Source organism: Hippoglossus hippoglossus, chromosome 16, assembly GCF_009819705.1.
Source record: "Hippoglossus hippoglossus isolate fHipHip1 chromosome 16, fHipHip1.pri, whole genome shotgun sequence".
Classification (NCBI taxonomy): Eukaryota; Metazoa; Chordata; class Actinopteri; order Pleuronectiformes; family Pleuronectidae; genus Hippoglossus; species Hippoglossus hippoglossus.
Genome location: NC_047166.1, coordinates 14533122 through 14546750, shown reverse-complemented (window position 1 = coordinate 14546750; position 13629 = coordinate 14533122).

The window sequence follows — 13629 nt, the reverse complement described above, 5'->3', positions numbered from 1 at the left end:
AGAGGCGCTTCAAACTGGCAACCCCCTCTGATCCCTTTTCTACACTCTAAACCGGCTTATTCAGCAACAGCTGAGCATCCTGTGAGAGGCCGATTTGGTGTGAGAAGATGTGCCCTCAATGTAGAGGGAAGTCTATCATAGCTATATAAGAACTGAACTGGGTATTGTGTGTAGTGGATGCAATAAAAGAATAATGATAACAAGTAAAAGGAGTTGAATTCACCAGGCTTAATGTTTTATTCATTAAAGGTGAGAATCACAATGACCAAGTAGAGCTTGGGGGACACAACAATATTAATAATAATCGCAATACACTTTCAAGCAATAGCAAGTCAAACAAGCAAACACAGTGAGGAGGTAGAGCACAAACAACATACCTCATATTTGTTGTTTATCATGTGTTTGTCATCCTCTGCTCATAAAGAAGAGTTGAAAGGCTTTTTCCACACAAGTCCAAACCAAGGCTCACGTGTTTGTTACATTGTTCACATGTGATCCAGGTAGTTTGGTTTCACTTTGTCATTTAGGGAGCGGAACACAGATTTTATATGATGTGTATGTCCTGTCGTCAATGCCTACATGGTCTCTGTCTACCTATTTGATTGGTTTCTAAGTGTGTTGTCAATTTGGCCTTTTTTTGTTAACTTTTGTGAATAAAGTGCATAGAAAACAGTAGATATTCTGTCTAAATGGAGAAAAGGAATGAACCTTTTCACTTGACTTATTTTGTTCCAGCTGTATGATGTCATTATAGTATTACGACCAAAATGAACGTCCTTGTTCAAGCGGTATAACTTGAGGGGCAAACACTGTGAGGTGCTTCAGCTTCTGTCTCTTCTTCTGTTGTTTAATGAACCAAACGAACCAAATCACTAAACTGAAAAGTCTGAAGGTCTGAACCAAACAAGGTGGATGTGAAAGCGCCCTTAAAATCACTACCTGATCAAAATTAGCCTTACAATTTCAAAGAAATAATAATAATAATAATAATGTGACACTTGTGATAATTATGATATTGGCTGATATATGAACATTTTAATCTTGATATATTTTTTTGATATAGGGCCCAGCCCTACTACAACCATATGAAAGGAACACAAACACTAAAGATGACAATAATTTTGTTATGATTTAATTAGAATCAAAACCTTGTATGATAATGTATAAGTCATATGCACTCTGCACCATATTCTTCACCTACCTCATGTATATAAGTAACCTGTATGTTAATGATCCATATTTGTTTGTTTGAGCATCTTTGCACGACTGCACTATTGTCCTCTGGGCACAGTTCCATATCTGTGTAGTGGTTAAATGTTTTTTGTCCACCCTTGCACATCTTGTTTCCCATTGTACTACTGTCTTGTACAGTTTTAACTCTATTTGTACATAGTAGTTATGTTTATTTTGCCAGCTTCTTCTAGTTTGGAGTTAACTGCTTGTCTATCTGTGTAAGTACTGAGCGCAATTACTCCAGAGTCAAATTCCTAGTACATACATGGCAAATAAAGCTGATTCTGCTGTTAAACCATATTGTACCTTCATCATGTTCTCCATAATATTGCCAATAAACGTATTAATTTCCAGTTTTCCAAATATGCGTTTTTGTTTTAGCATGCTTTGATACAAAGTCATTTTAGCTTTATGATTATCAGAAAGCAAAATAAATGAGCAGACACCCTGTCATGGAGGCACAGCACCTGTGGCTCCAAGTTCCCCTAAGCATGGTGGCTTCGTAATTGAAGCTGTGTAATAGCTTTTAAAAAAATATGATAAACAGGGCCTGCTTCCTTTAACAGGCCTACAATAATGTAATATATGTAACAAATCCTTTTTCTTATCTGCTGAGGAGGTGAGCTGGGAGAGTGAACAAGAGGAGAGTGAAGATGCATTGAAATGTAGAGGAAACGCACGACCATCACTCTGAAACAATACATCTAATGTGATGAGTGTATCTTGACAAAATCTAAATAGAAGTGTCTGAGGGAAAACAAGGAATTGGGTGGAGGCAATCGCCGTGTTTTGGAGCTGGCGGCCCCGCGGATCCACACAGGCTAATGGATGGTCGCTCGGGCTGACAGCACAGGCACAGTAACTAAATCACAGAGAGGAGGGGCCGCGCTGATAAAAACTCTGGGACTGTCACACTGTTTCTGATTAAGGTTTTCCCCTCGGCCTCTCCGCTGTGAGAGAGCAGCACTTTTAAACTTGGTTTGAGAGAGTTTTTCATTCTTTAGGCGAAGAACTTCCCTCTCATCCCAACTCACATCGGCAGTAGTTCGGACTACTGTTGTGCATTTGATGTTCTCACTTTTTATAATGGGAGTAAAACGTGATTTTGTGCAGGATTTTAGACCATAGAATTTGGACAGACATATGGAACATATGCCACCTAATTTAAGAAGCCAATCCTGCCGAGGGGCTAATAACCAATTTGATATGTCAGAAAATACACCAAATATATATATTTATATATTCTTTTAGGTCTTTGAAAAACAGATTATTGCATAATTGCTGATACATAAGCATAATACAGTCTGGCTGCATTCCATTTGCAGCCAATTTAAAAAATTCGTTATGGTGCTATTTAGAATTTATTTCAGTGCCACTCTCGAGTCCAGAGGAATTATGATGTAGATTTTATGAAAGATTGATGACACGCTCACTTCAAGTAAATGCCTGTGATGAAGATAACTGTGGTTTGCATTTTGGTGGGAGCTCAAGAGTCCTTTAAAAGAATATGCCCTTGAAAGGGACCAAAATGTGTTTCAAGCCGTGTGAAGAGCAACTCTGTGTGGCTTAACAAGGCGCACGCCCACGTGCACTCATGACTCATCTCCCTACTTTAGACAGCTGGCTCAACAACTTCAAGAGCGGCAAATAAGAAGCCACACGGCCACAAACCCAATCATGGCAACCAAACTGTTTAAGCTAAGGCAGATTTAATAGAAAACAGTTATCCTCATATTTTATTTCCACAATGAAATTGTTTTGTTGCCCCGTATAAAAAAGGTGCATATGATACAGCATACAGCACTGTCACCTCACGGCAGGAGGGCTCCTGGTTCAGCTGGTGCCTTTTCTGTGTGGAGTTTGCATTTTCTCCCCGTGTTTGCATTTGTTTTCTCTAGGTGCTACAGCTTCCTCCCACAGGACAAATACATGCAGATCGGGGTCAGGTTCATTTGAGTTTCTAAATCGGCCATAGTTGTGAATGTGAGTGTGAAGGGTTGTTTATCTCTATATGTCGCTGGCGACCTGTCCAGGGTGTACGCTGCCTCCAGCCCAATGTCAGCTGGGATTGGCTCCAGCCACCCCCCACTTTACCCACGACCCAAAAAGGATAGGAAGATAATAGATGGAGGAATGATACAGCATACAGGTTTGGTTAGATATGTTTTAACAATGCAAGCACATATCATTTTATAAATGTAAAGAATATTAATTCAAAACAAGAAGTTTTGCTTTATGAGTAAAAAAAAAAGGCGATACACACGATAGGAGATTAAAATGATGACTGTTCCTCAGCCCTAACTGGTATCTTTATTATTGTTACCATATTACACTTTCCAATAGTGTGATCCTTTATGGGTCTGTCAGGGACCATTCAAAAAGGCACAAGGAAAAGGTGTAAAATAGGACATTTTCTCCTTTAATATTGTGTTCAAAAATTGCTAGCAAGTTACAAAAGTAAATCAATTCTGTGTAACATAAGAAACTAGAAAAGAGCTACAAAATGAAGGGCACTCACTCAAAAAGAGGTCAACCAAGCAACAAAGAACACACGTAGAACACAAGTTTAACACAACCAAACATAACCAAACTGAACTGCTCAGAAATGACACAGGGAGCTTCTAAAGACATGGACTAGTCCTCGACAAACACAAAGAGGGACTGTACTAACTACTAACATTAATTTACTAACAAACCTAAAATGTGCAAACATAAATACCCTGTCAAAAGACACCTATCTACAAAGAAACTTTAGTGTTAAGCAAATGATAAAGAAACCATAAAAAGAAAAGTAATCTTAAATCAAAGTTGAGAGGGCAGAGATTCGTTAGTCTTCAGCTTCTTTGGCTCAAATCCAGCTGGAACTATCAACAAACATAAGCACTGGTTTATTTGTTCATGCTCTGGGTTCATATATCAACCATAATCTTAAATGCAATGTTGAATAATGAAAGTAGGCATGGCCTACTATATATTTGCACAGTCAATATGCCTTCGAGCAATCCTGATTAACCTGCGACATCATGCACAATCTCCTGAACAAATACTCAATCAAATAGTTTGTGTGATTCGTCTCTTTCCTCTGAAACCTGCTCATTGTTGCTCAGGGCTTTAATTTTGGCCGATTTAGCTGCTTCCTTCTATCGCACGGAAGGGCTTGAACCAGGAATCATTACTTGTGGCTGGTTATTTTCATGTTTTCTTTGTGGAGGGCTGGGGCTTCACCCATTACATTTTTTATCGAATCCGGATAAACAGGCTGATCCATGTTTTTTGTTTTTGTCTTCCTTTTTAAACATGGCAATTTAGGATGTTGGCCTTGGCAAAGCATGTGCTCTCCGAGTGCCTTTCTAGTTGCCGTTACCATATTGTTGTTGGCTGCTGGTACACTCCTGTGGGATGTATTTATCTGAGCACAGGGGAACTATATGGTTAAATTGAATTTTTGTGGATGAAATCTGGATGTATAAACATTTTTTAATTGTTGTGCAGTTCAGACCGTGTCCATCACACTGATGGGCACTGCCCAGAAATCTCAGAGGATAATATACAGCACAGATGGGAATGCAGTTGGAGCACATATACAGAGTGAATATAAACATATTAGCCAAGTGAATGAGAGAAAGAACAGATGCTGTATTAATTTATTCACAGTTAATCCAATGCTCAGCAACATGCCACACACTTCTTCCCCTCGGCAGGAAGGTCTGCTGTAATAGAATTGGTATTCTTCTGCAGACACAACTCTCTGGGGTAAATATTTATGGAGGGGACTGGCATGAGGTGATAAGGAGTAGGGGTCCATTCATGATAACACATGGGAATTTCAACAGAATATTTAATCAAGCACTAGGTTGTATCTCTGGGACAAAAAAAAAAAAAACATTTCAAAGCTTTTAAAGGCGTACGCTAAAGCATTCTCGCAAAGGTCAAGGAGGAATTCTACAAACTTATTATTCAGCTCGGAGCTGTGTGCTATTTAAGGGCTGTTTACACAGGGCTGTAATAATCATAGACAAAAACATGGCGTATTTGTCGTCCCATAATGCAGTGCACTGTGGGCTGCCAGCTGGAAATAAAAAGTTATCTGAACACACACAACATGCAAAATAAAAACCGAACTTGCAGCTGCATATTCTGATACGGACAAATCACAGGCGAGGCTGTAAATTATGTTTTGCTCCTGGATGGCCACTTCTCGGCTCCTTCAGAACAACTAGTTTTCTATTTTTCACTTTAACCCTCATTATAAAATCCACATAGTAAAAACTAATTCAGGAGAAAACAAGTGATCAACAGCCACGCTGCAGAAAATTGCAATGATTTCAAAATGGCTGTTATATACGTCGGCCTATATGATACATATGAATCTTTATTGATTTGAATAATCCATCCTCCATGAAATGCTCATCATGGGACTCATTCATTACCCTGTCAGTGCTGATTTGACTTCACACAGGATAATCTTTTTTTCCTTCACAAGGTGTGACAGTAAACACAGAGCTGAGGTGTGGAGGTGCAGCGGGAATCAATACATCACTCAATATTCATGGTTGAACAAGCCTGCTGGTAATAATTTCATTTTTAATGCAATGCTTCACTTCTGATATGTTTCTGGTGTAATTTTAAACTGTATCTAAGCTCAATATTAAAGTCGGAGTTTGACAGTCGGTGCAACGCTTATTGGAGCATCTGCATTGAAAAGAACATTTAAAATGACATGTCTTTCAAACCCTGGAATTCAATGTTCACTAAAATAAAGTAGTTTATATTCAACATATACATACTGTTCTATAAAGGGAAAATGCACTAAATACAGATGAAATAAAGTTAAGCAAAAATAACTAGCCTAAATAATGAATATATAATAATAACAAATATATCATACCTGACTTACAGTTATATTTCATGAGGCAATACCCCCTAAAGTGACATTTTTAATATACAAAGTGATGAACTAAAATATTATACTTCTTGTACGGCCCTTTAACAGAAGTCCAAGTGTATAGTTATTGGGTTTTACCTTTTAAGGGCAGCATTCTACCATATTTAATTTTCCTTATGATAAAGATATCTGTGAATGAGTCAAGTAAAACACAGAATTTAAGATTATTTGGTAAAGTAATATAGAAAAATCTACTGCTGTCAATCCGAGTGCACGTTAGACTTCTGAGTGTGTGGACTGATTATCAGGATATACAAAAGGGAGAGTCAGGCAAAGACAGGCAAGACAGTAAGAGCTTGAAACTCCTTACAAAGAAGATACTTGGCAGCAAGGATCCTACTGTGACAGATGGCTGAGGGAAGTAAGGGAATAGAAGAGAGCACCAGATCAGACCTGACTCGATATCTAAGGATGAGGGGGGAGAGAGTTTTTGGAACTCAGGATGAAGAATGGATGATGAGAGGAGGGATTGCGGAGATTAACTCTCCAAACATGAGTCATACGACTTGAATGGCAGCTCGGAGTGCCCGGGAACGCAGACGTCTTTCTAGTGGCTTCGACCAGATGCCACGAACGCGAGTCGTTTCATTGACGGCGGTCTCAGCACAGTGTCACGCTGCATTTAGACCCTCGTGTTCAGCCAGTGATAAGCAGAATTCCCTGCTTCACATCATAAACCCAGGTCATTCTTATTTGCATGCAATTAAGAAGTGCTTTAGAAGTGCAAAGAACATGGCTGCTTGATATTGCACACACAGACGGAATCAAATATTACGGGCAGATCCTGCAACATGGAACCCCTCGCTGGCTTAATTAACCCCGGTCGTGATTGTATTGTGGACTGGCTCGTGTAAATGCTGTTGCCGGGAGAAGCCTGCCAGTACAAATGAGTTGGTGAAGGCTTCATGATGAGTGGGCGACGAGGACATAGTAATGTGTAATTATTGGTGTGCAAGTGAAAATGTCAGAGAGATAGAGAAAGGCCATAAACATCCCACGGTGGCGGTAGACATAGATACGATAATCCCTGGACTGGGTTGTTTATTACTGAACTGTGGAGCTAAACTTTGTAACTACTGCAAAGTGTGAAGTTTGGTAGTACACACACACACACACACACACACACACACACACACACACACACACACACACACACACACACACACACACACACACACACACACACACACACTTGCTGATTCAAGATGGTTTCCCCCCCAGCAGATTTCTTGCTTTTCCACTCTCTCATTCTTGGCATGGCTCTCTTGACCCACGAGCCAGACTTAATGAGTTTATTGGTTCATCTGTTTTTCAACACCCTGCACTTAACACCATCTGCTGCGCTCGAGTACGACAGACCCGCAAGTCCAAGCCCCCGCCGCCCGATTCTCGAGCTGTGCTCCACGCCGCTCCATCATCCTCTTATCCCCCCCGCTCCTCCTGAGGGAGTCTGTGTCTTTTAGACGACCGCTTGGTGGATAGAAAGGGTCCAATCTTTCTGCTGCTCTGGACATTCAATCTTTATTCTCTCCTTCCTTCTCTCTCTCACCCTCCTTCTGCCTCTCTTCCTCCCTCTCTCTGATGATCTCTGCAGCCTCCCCGAGCTTCATCTTTCAGATAGGAGCAGCAATCTGCATCATCTTCCTCCCTCTGTAAATTGTTTTTCCCACACCTCCGCTGACTTGTTGTAAGCCATCAGTATGATTTAGTGAGTGACGCTTCGCTGACTTTAGTGTCTCTGTGGTGACTCAAAGGGGGAAACCAACAAGGAGGGCAACAATGTGAATATGTCTCTTTCCTCGACTAAAATACGAGGCGCTGATCCAGATTTAAGACAAAGAAAAAAGAGCAAAAAAGGAGAAATGAAGCAATAAAGGTGTGTTTGCTTAGTGCGAGTGCAACAAGTTTGAAAACTGCACGATGCTGAAAAACTCATCTCACCACTTTATTACCAGTGTATTCATGTGTCCGTGCACAGCATAGAACAATTTCAAATGGCTTGCGCATTGCTGAGCCATTTGAGGCTACAGCTGTGATGGAAGTTTTCTGGTCAAAAAGTCTCTCAAAATAGCTGTTACCTATGGATTATTATTATTATTATTATTATTATTATTATTATTATTATTATTATTATTATTATTATTATTATTATTATTATTATTATGTCTGAGTTCATTCATCTGAAAGAGAGTACACACTCTATCTTCTTTTTATCCATTTGTTTCTACGTTAAGAGTTTTGTTTTTCCCCAGTACCCAGTAATTACTGAAAATTACTGAATGAATGTGCATTAAAGGGGACATATCATGCAAATTCCACTTTGTTAGTGCTTCTACACGTTAATGTGGGTATCTGGCATGTCTACCAACCCAAAAACTCTGGAAAAAAAACACTCGCGCGTTTTGTTATGGTTCCTCTAAGTCAGAAACGTCATGCTTGAGTGACTCGAATGAGCTTCCTGTGTATTGTGTTGTAACAAGGAACTGGAAGTCTCCCTACATGGCCTTGGCCCACCCCCCACCTCATCCCCCCCCGCCCCCCCACACTCGTTACGCCGGGTTTACACCGGACGCAGCGAGGCTGCGAGGCAGCGCAGCGCCGTTCCCAAGCGCGCAGCCGCCTGGCTGTTCACACGGGACGAGCATTTCTCTGCGCTGGTCAGCCTGTGATTCACTCACATGTGGCATTTGTCTGGGTCGTTGGGACTGGGAGGCTGCAGCAGTTGCTCGGGCGCGACCGCTCGCTCTCCCATGCGTGAGCTGGAATTTGTGTCAACGCCACACAGCCAGCAGTATGGAAGACTTCCGCAGTGTTCAGCGCTACTGTAACACTGACACAAACACACAGAGCCCCCCCCACTCGTTACGCCGGGTTTACACCGGACACAGCGAGGCTGCGAGGCAGCGCAGCGCCGTTCTCAAGCGCGCAGCCGCCTGGCTGTTCACACGGGACGAGCATTTCTCCGCTGGTCAGCCCCATAGACTGTATATATAAGGTCAGCCCGCGATTCTGCTTTCTCCGCTTGTTGTTGTACCCGTTGAATGTCGGGGTTCGGGGGTAAATGATGGTCTTCATAGCCCCCCCCCCCACCCCTCTCTTTCTCTCTCTGTCTGTCTGCTTGTGTGCTTGTAGTGGATGGGCAGAGGGGGACATTTAATTATGTGATTGGGAAAATTAAAACTCCAGGACAACAGAAGGGGAATACAAAGTATGGAATGCATATTTGATAATTTATATCATATAAAATATGTAATTTATATCGTTTAAAATCATGGGGGGGAGGGGGGAGCTGGCTCATTAGCATTTAAAGGAACAGGCACTCAAAACAGGTCACTCTGTGGAGGGCTGTTTTAGACAGGGTAAAAAGGGTGCTGTTTTATATGATCCTTGTGGTATTTTGACCAAAGTATGTTACAGACATTTCATTAAGACCCCAAGGAACCATATCAACTTGTGGTAAAATGGGCATACAATGTCCCCTTTAACAACAACACAGTCCAACTGTATAAAATCTGCTTTAGTGGCAACATGTAGCGTAGAGAGAAGATCAAGGGAGACAGTGGCTTGTGCATGCAGAAATCTATGTTTGAACGCCTCTTACAGCTACTGATATTCAGGAAGGTGTCAGTTAAATTCGAGGGAATTGCTATTTGGATAATGGTAAATAAAAATATAGTTTTCACCACTCAACACAAACGCAATTTGAGGTTCTGTGTCGCCCAATTCAAATTGCAGACTGGAGGTTTGTGGGGATCAAACCTCTGGTTAGTGGACGACCCTGTCTACCTCCTGCCATACTGTAGCATGTTGTCCAGGTTATATCCATATGAGTCTATCAGAAGCATCAGAAGTCAGATCCACCTGAGTTAAAATCTTAAAACTTATTCCCTTCAAGGCTCAATCCACATGTGAACAAGAGTCTCGCCTCAGCACAGATCACTTGGAACCAGTTGTCAGTGAGTGATTGACAGGTCTTTGTCTACGCACACTAGTCAGCAACAGCAGACAACACATCTAAATCTATTTTTACTGTTTTTGAGAGAGACTCAGTAATAGGCCCAGGGAGGTTCTGGATGATTTTTCATGATTTGCGCAGTTGGCATAGAAGTCTAGAATTTCTCTTTTCTTCTTTTTCTTTTTTAGGGCTGCTCGTCCCGGTTGTCTAAACCCTTAAACACCAGTCGCTAAGTGTGAACATATTTTCAAACCTACAAACTGTTACATTTAAGTTTAAACAAACATGTACGTCCCTGTCTGTGTTCATTTCTGTAACATAGTGCCTGCATAGTGATAGGATGGGGGACAGTTATTCAAATACTTTATACAACTTATACTGAACACAACTGTCAACAGCATGGATGCAGCATTTTCTTTCTCTGGTAGCTTAAGAAGGAAGGAGCCTCCTGGAGCTCTATAGTCGAGACCAACTGTCTCTGCACACAGGTTTCTGTAAGAAAGTGCACTGCACGCCTTTGATTCCCAAGTTGCCAGTTTTTAGAAATCTTTAAAGGGGACCGCAGTCTGCATTCTACCTGCCAGAATGTCAAATACACCATAAATCTGCCCTTTGTAGCAATTTATTGACAACAACATCACTGTTTATTAAATTTAAACGTGTACACTTATTAAAAAGTGTATAAGTTGACCTTATAATATTTTTTTTATTTTGCCATACATACCACTTACATGTCGACAGTTGAAAATATAAAGTCCATCTTTTGTGGTAGGAAAAAAAGGGTTTCTGTTCTTGTTCAGGCAAACATGAACTTTACATTTTTTACAGTAGACGCACAAGAGTTGTATATAAGGCAAAAATAACAAGATTGTAAAAGATTCCCGTCTGTAAATGAAAAGAAAAATGTAAATCTTCAACATGCTTCAAGTGCAATGAACAATATTTCTACTTGTTTAAAAATTAATTTAAGAGTTTTGTCATCTATAAATTGCCCTAAGTCCCTGATTAATCAAATATTCAGCCTTGAGTTTGAAAACAGCAGTTGATGAAAATAATCAGACCAAAAAGCTCATCCAGTGGCATCACATAATCACAGACAATCTTCCTCAGCAAATATAGATTTTCTGAAAAGCTGTTTCAGAGGACGAGAACTAAATGTGCTAGGTTTCGACCTCGCTAACATGTCTACAGTTTTTTTCCAGAGATTTCAACCATATCCAATAACCTTCTTCAACAACAACCATCATGTTGCAGTGACATGTTCATGTTGGTGTTTAGTTTTGTATTAGCATTACATTGTGTTGTACACTGGGAACTCAAATGTCACATGGATCTAAAGAAGTGTTTTGTTTCTGTAACCAGCTTTTTACCTCATGCTGGAATGCAGAGGGCTGTCGCGTACGCCCAGCAGGAACACCTGAATTTAAATAGTTCATAACAGCGTGACATCTATCTACCTGCCACCAATGTTAAATCAAGACTAACCAACTTTCTCTGCTCTGTTTTTCGTACTTTCTATTTCAAACCCCCCTTTTTTCTTCTGTAATTACTCTTGACAACAACTTGCCTGCATTAGCATAATTCCCCTGCAAAGCATTTATGTCTCTTGTTAGCATTGAGCAGCATTTCCATTGCAATACAGAAATCATCCTTTTCTCACAAGCGGCCTGTGTCTCGTCTCTACCTGCAAATTGCCTCAGAGGCTCCTCTTTACATTTTCATTTCACAGACAAGAGGAACAATAAGAATGTTAAATTATTATCCAAAACATAGGTCTGGTCACCAGAAAATAAAGTTGCAGAGCTGTTTCAGAATAAATACAACTCCTTTTTCAATCATGATACGACATATTGAGCCATTCCTATGGCCAAGTATTATTGGTTTCAACGCATCTACAACTGATAACACATTTAATATGTGGAATAAGAGGCAATTAAGCAGTTCTCCACATTGACCTTACTCTCTAACTTGTCACAAAGTAATAAGACAGTCTTTTTTTCAGTTAAATCCAAAAAAGAGATTGTGTGCAACACACATTTGACACAGTCAGAGATGGATGATGATCTTTTACATCAGTTCATGAAAAAGAAACTTGTAAGCTGTCTGTATGAGATGGTTGGGGACAGTGAATGATCCTTCTTCAGAGAGCTGATGTAACACATACCAACACATCGAAAAGCATTGTGTTCTCATGTGTGATCAACTTCACTTCTGATATTGATTTTTAAATTCTTTACGTCTAACCCAGAGCCACATGTTTTCCTTATCACCATTGGCTCATCATTAGTGAAGCTTACCTCAGCTCTTTCCTCCCTATTCCTATCAGTACAATATCCAAATTAGTTCTGACATTTTGGAACAGACGATGCTTTTTAAAAAACAAACTCAAACTTCTATTAGACTTGATAGAATTTGGGGAACTCATTAAAGTAACTCTGCCGCTTGAAATTGAAAGAGAATTGTCAATTTTACACATTATGCAAATGAGAAAGCATATCGGTCTGAAAAGATGTTCAGGGAATTCGGGCAGGTTAGGGTGATGAGGTGGGTTTCTATTGACCCTCTGAATGTGCTTTGGCCTTCTAATTGTCAAACTGAGCAGATCTCTCATGTCGTCTCCGTGGCACCGGGGCACAACAGGCTTTGACTCTTTAAGGCTCAATTATACTCAACTTGAAACGGAAACAGACGGAGCCTTCTGTCCGTACTCTGCGTTATTTTCTTCCGTCTTCGTGAACGTCTTCAATGAAACAGTCTGAGCTGTACCAGTGGAAATCGTGGGGCAGCAGTGAAGCCAATAGTTCAAACGAGATGACCGTAAGACACGAGGAAGAAGTTTCAACAATACTAGAACTTTTTTGAGGGGAGATTTAAAGAGTTGGCAGATACATACATCGTTTGAAATGGATGTATCTCTTTTCTTAACTCAAAGCAGTATAAATTAGCCTATAGGAGGATTAGTTGATAAGAAAAAGAAAGCACCAGCAGCATAATCATTTAAATAGCAGTAAATATTCAGTACTAAGAGTATTAAATGAGCCGAAAATGTTTCCCAAACCATATTACATCTATGCTTTCATTACACAATAAATAGTGATTACATTACGAGGAGATGTGGAGCAGTTTTTGTTCAGAAAGGGTGATCCAGGACAGGAGACTAAGCTAAAGGAAACGTGGGACAAGTTGTGACCTACTTACCGAGTCTGTTTATGACCAAAAGATTAAAAAAAAATGCAAATGGAAAAAAGAATCCAATAAAGTCATTTGTAAATGAAAGCGTAAAGACATTTCTGTCCATGTGCCCAAACTCAAAACAGCTCCTGTTTCTTTATGTTCACTTGTTAACACTTTAATGGCTACATTTCACTGGTCTTCTCTTGAACTGATATGTTTATTTTAACAATACTGGCATCTCTTTCAAATCTTTACGACTCCATTACACAACCTCCAAGTTGCAATGCAGGCTTTATATTCTTGAGAACCGGCTGGTGTGTGT